The 8677-nt window shown below is 39.9% G+C and overlaps 1 non-coding gene across 1 annotated transcript; it reads right to left on the bottom strand.

The window, feature by feature from the left end:
* Positions 1 to 432: 432 nt before the first annotated feature.
* Positions 433 to 540, bottom strand: LOC148576259 (small nucleolar RNA R71). Its single transcript, XR_015903382.1, has one exon. It is a non-coding gene; the product is annotated as a small nucleolar RNA R71 (small nucleolar RNA).
* Between the last annotated feature and the right edge of the window lie 8137 nt (positions 541 to 8677).

The following is an 8677-nucleotide window of genomic DNA, read 5'->3' as shown; positions in this document are numbered from 1 at the left end:
AACCTTATTGAAAATTTCGAACAAGTAAAGGAGATGGCAGCCGAACCCAACAACAATAATGCAAGGAGAATGCTTGGTGACTTTACTGCACCAAATTCCAATTTACATGGAAGAAGCATCTCCATTCCTGCCATTGGAGCAAACAACTTTGAGCTGAAACCTCAATTAGTTTCTCTGATGCAGCAGAACTGCAAGTTTCATGGCCTTCCATCTGAAGATCCTTTTCAGTTCTTAACTGAATTCTTGCAGATATGTGATACTGTTAAGACTAATGGAGTAGATCCTGAAGTCTACAGGCTCATGCTTTTCCCTTTTGCTATAAGAGACAGAGCTAGAGTGTGGTTGGACTCTCAACCCAAAGACAGCCTGAACTCTTGGGATAAGCTGGTCACGGCTTTCTTAGCCAAGTTTTTTCCTCCTCAAAAGCTGAGCAAGCTTAGAGTGGATGTTCAAATCTTCAAACAGAAAGAAGGTGAATCCCTCTATGAAGCTTGGGAAAGATACAAGCAGCTGACCAAAAAGTGTCCTTCTGACATGCTTTCAGAATGGACCATCCTGGATATATTCTATGATGGTTTATCTGAGCTATCAAAGATGTCATTGGATACTTCTGCAGGTGGATCCATTCACCTAAAGAAAACGCCTGCAGAAGCTCAAGAACTCATTGACATGGTTGCTAATAACCAGTTCATGTACACTTCTGAGAGGAATCCTGTGAGTAATGGGACGCCTCAGAAGAAGGGAGTTCTTGAAATTGATACTCTGAATGCCATATTGGCTCAGAATAAAATATTGACTCAGCAAGTCAATATGATTTCTCAGAGTCTGAATGGAATGCAAGCTGCATCCAACAGTACTCAAGAGGCATCTTCTGAAGAAGAAGCTTATGATCCTGAGAACCCTGCAATAGCAGAGGTGAATTACTTAGGTGAACCTTATGGAAACACCTATAATCCATCATGGAGAAATCATCCAAATCTCTCATGGAAGGATCAACAAAAGCCTCAGCAAGGCTTTAATAATGGTGGAAGATACATGTTTAGCAATAGCAAGCCTTTTCCATCATCCACTCAGCAACAGACAGAGAACTCTGAACAAAATACCTCTAAATTAGCAAACTTAGTCTCTGATCTATCTAAGGCCACTGTAAGTTTCATGAATGAAACAAGGTCCTCCATTAGAAATTTGGAGGCACAAGTGGGCCAGCTGAGTAAAAGGATCACTGAAATCCCTCCTAGTACTCTCCCAAGCAATACAGAAGAGAATCCAAAAGGAGAGTGCAAGGCCATTGAATTAATCACCATGGCCGAACCTGTGAAGGAAGGAGAGGACGTGAATCCCAAGGAGGAAGACCTCCTGGGACATCCAGTGATCAATAAGGAGCTTCCCTCTGAGGAACCAAAGGAATCTGAGACTCATCTAGAGACCATAGAGATTCCGTTGAACCTCCGTATGCCATTCATGAGCTCTGATGAGTATTCTTCTTCTGAAGAGAATGAGGATGTTATTGAAGAGCAAGCTGCCAAGTTTCTTGGTGCAATCATGAAGCTGAATGCCAAATTATTTGGCATTGAGACTTGGGAAGATGAACCTCCCTTGTTCACCAATGAACTAAGTGATATGGATCAACTGACATTGCCTCAGAAGAAACAGGATCCTGGAAAGTTCTTAATACCTTGTACCATAGGCACCATGATCTTTCAGGCTCTGTGTGACCTTGGTTCAGGAATAAACCTCATGCCCCTCTCTGTAATAGAGAAACTGGGAATCTTTGGGGTGCAAGCCGCTAAAATCTCATTAGAGATGGCAGACAATTCAAGAAAATAGGCTTATGGACAAGTAGAGGACGTGCTAGTAAAGGTTGAAGGCCTTTACATCTTTACTGATTTCATAGTCCTAGATACTGGGAAGGATGAGGATGAATTCATCATCCTTGGAAAACCCTTCCTAGCCACAGCAAAAGCTGTGATTGATGTGGACAGAGGAGAATTGATCTTTCAAATAAATGAGGACAACCTTGTGTTTACAACTCAAGGATCTCTCTCTGCATCCATGGAGAGGAAGCATAAAAAGCTTCTCTCAAAACAGAGTCAACCAGAGCCCCCACAGTCAAACTCTAAGTTTGGTGTTGGGAGGTCACAACCAAACTCTAAGTTTGGTGTTGAACTCCCATATCCAAACTCTAAGTTTGGTGTTGGAGAGTCTCAACAATGCTCTGAACATCTGTGAGGCTCCATGAGAGCCCACTGTCAAGCTATTGACATTAAAGAAGCGCTTGTTGGGAGGCAACCCAATTTTTATTTATCTAACTATATTTTTCTTAGTTATATGTCTTTATAGGTTCATGATCATGTGGAGCCACAAAATAAATATAAAAATTGAAAACGGAATCAAAAACAGCAGAAGAAAAATCACACCCTGGAGGAAGACCTTACTGGCGTTTAAACGCTAGTAAGAAGCATGTTTTGGGCGTTCAACACCAGAACAGAGCATGGTTCTGGTGCTGAACGCCAGAAATGGGCAACATCTGGGCGTTTGAACGCCAGAAATGCACCCTGGAGAAGAGCTGGCGCTGAACGCCCAGAACAAGCATGGTTCTGGCGTTCAACGCTAGAAATGGGCAACAAATGGGCGTTCAACGCCCAGAACAAGCACCAATCTGGCGCTGAACGCCCAGAGTTGTGTGCAAAGACATTTTACATGCCTAATTTGGTGCAAGGTTGTAAATCCTTGAACACCACAGGATCTGTGGACCCCACAGGATCACCTCAGGATCTGTAGACCCCACAAGATCCCCACCTACCTCTACTTACTTCTTCTCACCCCTCTTTCACACAATCCCATAAACACTCTTCCCCAAAACCCTTCACTAATCACCTCAATCTCTCTTCCCCATCACCTCTTCACTACTCGCATCCATCCACTCTTCCCCATAAACCTACCTCATAAACTCCACCTACCTTCAAAATTCAAAATCAATTTCCCACCCAAACCCACCCTAAATGGCCGAACTTACCCCCCTCCCTTCCCTATATATACCCCTCAATTCTTCCTCATTTTCACACAATACAACCCTCTCTTCTCTTCTTGGCCAAAACACACCTCCCCCCTCTCCTCCATATTTTCTTCTTCTTCTTCATCTATTCTTTCTTCTCTTGCTCGAGGGCGAGCAAAATTCTAAGTTTGGTGTGGTAAAAGCATAAGCTTTTTGTTTTTCCATTACCATTGATGGCACCCAAGACCGGAGAATCCTCTAGAAAAGGGAAAGGGAAGACAAAATCTTCCACCTCCGAGTCATGGGAGATGGAAAGGTTCATCCCCAAAGCTCATCAAGACCACTTATATGATGTTGTGGCCAAGAAGAAGGTGATCCTCGAGGTCCCTTTCAAACTCATCACTATGAGATCCCGGAGATGCCTCAAATGCATTTTCCTCCACAAAATTATTGGGAGCAAATCAACACCTCCCTAGGAGAATTAAGTTCCAACATGGGACAATTAAGGGTGGAACATCAAGAGCACTCCATCATCCTTCATGAAATAAGAGAAGATCAAAAAGCAATGAGAGAGGAGCAACAAAGACAAGGAAGAGACATAGAAGAGCTCAAGGACATCATTGGTTCCTTAAGAAGGAAACGCCACCATCACTAAGGTGGACTCATTTCTTGTTCTTACATTCTCCGTTTTTTGTTTTCTATATTAAATGCTTATCCATGTTTGTGTCTTCATTACATGATCATTAGTAGTTAGTAACTTTGTCTTAAAGTTATGAATGTCCTATGAATCCATCACCTCTCTTAAAATGAAAAATGTTTTAATTCAAAAGAACAAGAAGTACATGAGTTTAGAATTTATCCTTGAACTTAGTTTAATTATATTGATGTGGTGACAATGCTTCTTGTTTTCTGAATGTATGCTTGAACAGTGCATATGTCTTTTGAAGTTGTTGTTTATGAATGTTAAATATGTTGGCTCTTGAAAGAATGATGACAAGGAGACATGTTATCTGATAATCTGAAAAATCATAAAAATGATTCTTGAAGCAAGAAAAAGCAGCAAAGAAGAAAGTTTGCAGAAAAAAAATAGGCGAAAGAAAAAAAGAAAAAGCAAGCAGAAAAAGCCAAAAGCTCTTAAAACCAAGAAGCAAGAGCAAAAAGCCAATAACCCTTAAAACCAAAAGGCAAGGGCAAATAAAAAGGATCCCAAGGCTTTGAGCATCAGTAGATAGGAGGGCCTAAAGGAATAAAATCCTGGCCTAAGCGGCTAAACCAAGCTGTCCCTAACCATGTGCTTGTGGCGTGTAGGTGCCAAGTGAAAACTTGAGACGGAGCGGTTAAAGTCAAGGTCCAAAGCAAAAAAAAAAAAGAGTGTGCTTAAGAACCCTGGACACCTCTAATTGGGGACTTAGCAAAGCTAAGTCACAATCTGAAAAGGTTCACCCAGTTATGTGTCTGTGGCATTTATGTATCCGGTGGTAATACTGGAAAACAAAGTGCTTAGGGCCACGGCCAAGACTCATAGAATAGCTGTGTTCAAGAATCATCATACTGAACTAGGAGAATCAATAACACTATCTGAACTCTGAGTTCCTATAGATGCCAATCATTCTGAACCTCAATGGATAAAGTGAGATGCCAAAACTATTCAAGAGGCAAAAAGCTATAAGTCCCGCTCATTTAATTGGAGCTATGTTTCATTCATAGTTTGGAATTTATAGTATATTCTCTTCTTTTTATCCTATTTTATTTTCAGTTGCTTGGGGACAAGCAACAATTTAAGTTTGGTGTTGTGATGAGCGGATAATTTATACACTTTTTGGCATTATTTTTAGTATGTTTTTAGTAGAATCTAGTTACTTTTAGGGATGTTTTCATTAGTTTTTATGTTAAATTCACATTTCTGGACTTTACTATGAGTTTGTGTATTTTTCTGTGATTTCAGGTATTTTCTGGCTGAAATTGCGGGACTTGAGCAAAAATCAGATTCAGAGGTTGAAGAAGGAATGCTGATGCTGTTGGATTCTGACCTCCCTGCACTCAAAATGGATTTTCTGGAGCTACAGAACTCAAAATGGCGCACTTCCAATTGCGTTGGAAAGTAGACATCCAGGGCTTTCCATAAATTTATAATAGTCCATACTTTACCCAAGTTTAAATGACGCAAACTGGCATTCAACGCCAGCTCTCTGCCCAATTCTGGCGTCCAGCGCCAGAAACAAGTTGCAAAGTGGAGTTCAACGCCCAAAATGGCACAAAAGCTGGCGTTCAACTCCAAGAATGACCTCTCTACGTGTAGACTTCCAGCTCAGCCCAAGCACACACCAAGTGGGCCCCGAAAGTGGATTTATGCATCAATTACTTACTTCTGTAAACCCTAGTAGCTAATTTATTATAAATAGGACTTTTTACTATTGTATTAGACATCTTGGAACATCTTTGGATTATATTTTGATCTTTGAATGCCTGGTTCTGAGATCAGAGGGGCTGGCCATTCGGCCATGCCTGGACCTTTCACTTATGTATTTTCAAACGGTAGAGTTTCTACACTCCATAGATTAAGGTGTGGAGCTCTGCTGTTCCTCAAAGATTAATGCAAAGTACTACTGTTTTCTATTCAATTCATCTTATTTTGCTTCTAAGATATTCATTCGCACTTCAACCTGAATGTGATGAACATGACAATCATCATCATTCCCTATGAACGCGTGCCTGACAACCACTTCTGTTCTACATTAGATTGAATGAGTATCTCTTAGATCTCTTAATCAGAATCTTCGTGGTATAAGCTAGATTGATGGCGGCATTCATGAGAGTCCGGAAAGTCTAAACCTTGTCCGTGGTATTCCGAGTAGGACTCTGGGATTGAATGACTGTGACGAACTTCAAACTCGCAAGTGCTGGGCGTAGTGATAGACGTAAAAGGATAGTAAATTCTATTCCAGTATGATCGAGAACCTCAAAGATGATTAGCCATGCAGTGACAGCGCATCGGACCATTTTCACAGAGAGGAATAGGATGCAACCATCGACAAGGGTGATGCCTCCAGACGATTAGCCGTGCTCTGACAGAGCATTTGGACCATTTTCCCGAGAGGATTGAAAGTAGCCATTGGCACCGGTGACATCCTTACAAAAAGCCAGCCATAGAAAGGAGTAAGACTGATTCGATGAAGACAGCAGGAAAGCAGAGGTTCAGAGGAACGAAAGCATCTCTATGCGCTTATCTGAAATTCTCACCAATGATTTACATAAGTATTTCTATCCTTATTTTATTATATTATTTTCAAAAACTCCATAATTATTTTATATCTGCCTGACTGAGATTTACAAGGTGACCATAGCTTGCTTCATACCAACAATCTCCGTGGGATCGACCCTTTCTCACGTAAGGTTTATTACTTGGATGACCCAGTGCACTTGCTGGTTAGTTGTATCGAAGTTGTGACAAATTATGAATTGAGATTAGAGCACCAAGCTTTTGGAGCCATTACCAGAGATCACAATTTCGTGCACCACTCATCTTATGATCAAACAAATTTTGTGGAATATTACCCACCATCACCAATCTCTAATGGTGGCTAGGAATATCACCAAGAGATCACAATTTCTGAGCACTCCAATCAATGGAGATATGCTTCAGAACCACAAGATGAGCACGAGAATCATATGGGATATTTCTCACCACCACAAAATAATTCAAGTCATTATTCTAATGGTGGCTAGGAAGGGAATTCTAATGCTCCATATGATATTCATCCAGAGATATCATCACTTGACCATGCTTCAACAGAAAGCCCCTTTCAAAATTCACCACCCGCACAAACTTTCATGAACCAAAGACTTTCAAAGCTTGAGTCCATGCTTAAAAGATATGAGGAGGAGACAAAGAAATACTAGAAAGAACAAGAAAACTCCTTCACAAACATGGAAGTGCTGGTGGATCAAATGTTGAGTGCACAGAAGAAAGTAGAAGATCAAGAAGAGGTGGCCCCTGTGTCAAGCAAATTTTCAGTGAAGAAAGAGGTGGTGAAAATATTTGAACCTGAAACTGCACTTGAGATGACAAGAGAACATGAAAAATCACAACCTCCTTAAACTCTTCTGGACCAAAAAGTATCAACAATTGAATCTGTGATTGAAAGGTATGAAGAGAAGATGAAGAAATCTTGGGAAAAATAGCAAACCTCCTCCATGAAAGTGCTATTAAGTCAAATGTTGAGTGCAAGGGAGGAAGTGGAAGAGCAAGAAAGTGAGGAAGACAACCAAAGAATTCCAAACTCAAGTGAAGCAGAGAAGTACATAGAGGAAGGACTCATGGAACCACCAATTCAAAAGGCTCTGGATGAAGACAAAACTCCAATAATCACACAGCAACCATGTCTTGAAATCAAAGAAGTGAAGGCAACCAACAAGAGCACCAATCCTGCCCCTGATCCAGCAAGCAAGCTCAATCAAGCCATTAACAAAAGAAAGCTTGCTGAGGAGAGACCAAGACAGGGGGCAATAGCTGAATCTTCTCCCCCTTTGAGGTCATTCCTCTTAACAAACTGGAAGAAGAGGAAGAAAGTGAAGAACATGTCAACCGTAGGTAACATTTCTTCTCTTTGCTTTGTTTATTTCCTTTCTCTGATTTGTTTAAATTTCAATAAATTGGCATATGATTACATTCTAAGTTTGGTGTTGCCCTGCAACAATTTGTTTTCAATCCTTCTGAATGATTGCATGAAATCAAAAATGAAAGTGTCACACTAAGATTCTATGTTTAGTGTGTCACTTATTTTTTATGCACGTCATTCAGCTACACCACTTGTCTGCATAATCATAATGCCTCTACAAAGTTATTTTTCTTTTGGTTTAACATTTCAGTTTTCCCTTTGTTTTGGTCATTTCTTTGTTTTTAATGCTTTCTTTTATCAACTATTTTTGTTAATACATCACCAAGAGATCCTTATTCATGACAGATTCTTGGTTTGGTGATTGTATTTAACATATAACAGTTTCCTTTGTTTAGTTTTTGTTCAAATAAATTGACTCGTGATTGCATTCTAAGTTTGGTATTGCTATGCAACAAAATTTGCGTCCAATCTTTACTGGATACTTGCATTAATTCCAAGTGAAAATGTCACACTAAGTTTGGTGTGCCACTTATCTTTTATGCCATGTATCATGCACACCCTCTTATATTTGTAATTACAATGTCCCTGTCTCTTGTGCCTTGATGGTTATCTTTAATTTTGCTTGCTTAAAATACATGTATTGCTAACATTTTATTGTGTAAGACATTCATGATCCATCTTAGCCCCATAACCATTGTTCTAATTGTTGCTTAAGGATGAGCAAGCATTCTGAGTTTGGCAAGGGAAGAGGAAGAATGGGAGGAAAATAATAACAATAGAGAAGATGAATTACAAGGTTGTAAAGTTCCTTTTCCTCTCCTTCGTTTCCAGTACTTTAAATTGCATGATTGTCTTTATCTTCTCTGTATGCATGTGTGTTATGAATAAGCATAGTTTGATTACTGATTTCTAACATGTTGCTGTGCCATTATGACTATCAACTTGAGTTTTGTGAATTCAAAAGCAATAAAACATCATGATCATAAACAAACAAGGCATTAAAGAAGAACTTAGCATGTGCATACAAGTATTGGAAGGCTAGTATGGTTAATTGTTGCTCAAT

This window comes from Arachis ipaensis, chromosome B1 (assembly GCF_059453495.1).
Source record: "Arachis ipaensis isolate K30076 ecotype BB chromosome B1, ASM5945349v1, whole genome shotgun sequence".
Lineage (NCBI taxonomy): Eukaryota > Viridiplantae > Streptophyta > Magnoliopsida > Fabales > Fabaceae > Arachis > Arachis ipaensis.
Note: the sequence above shows the minus strand (reverse complement) of the source record. Positions and strands in the feature narration are given on the sequence as shown.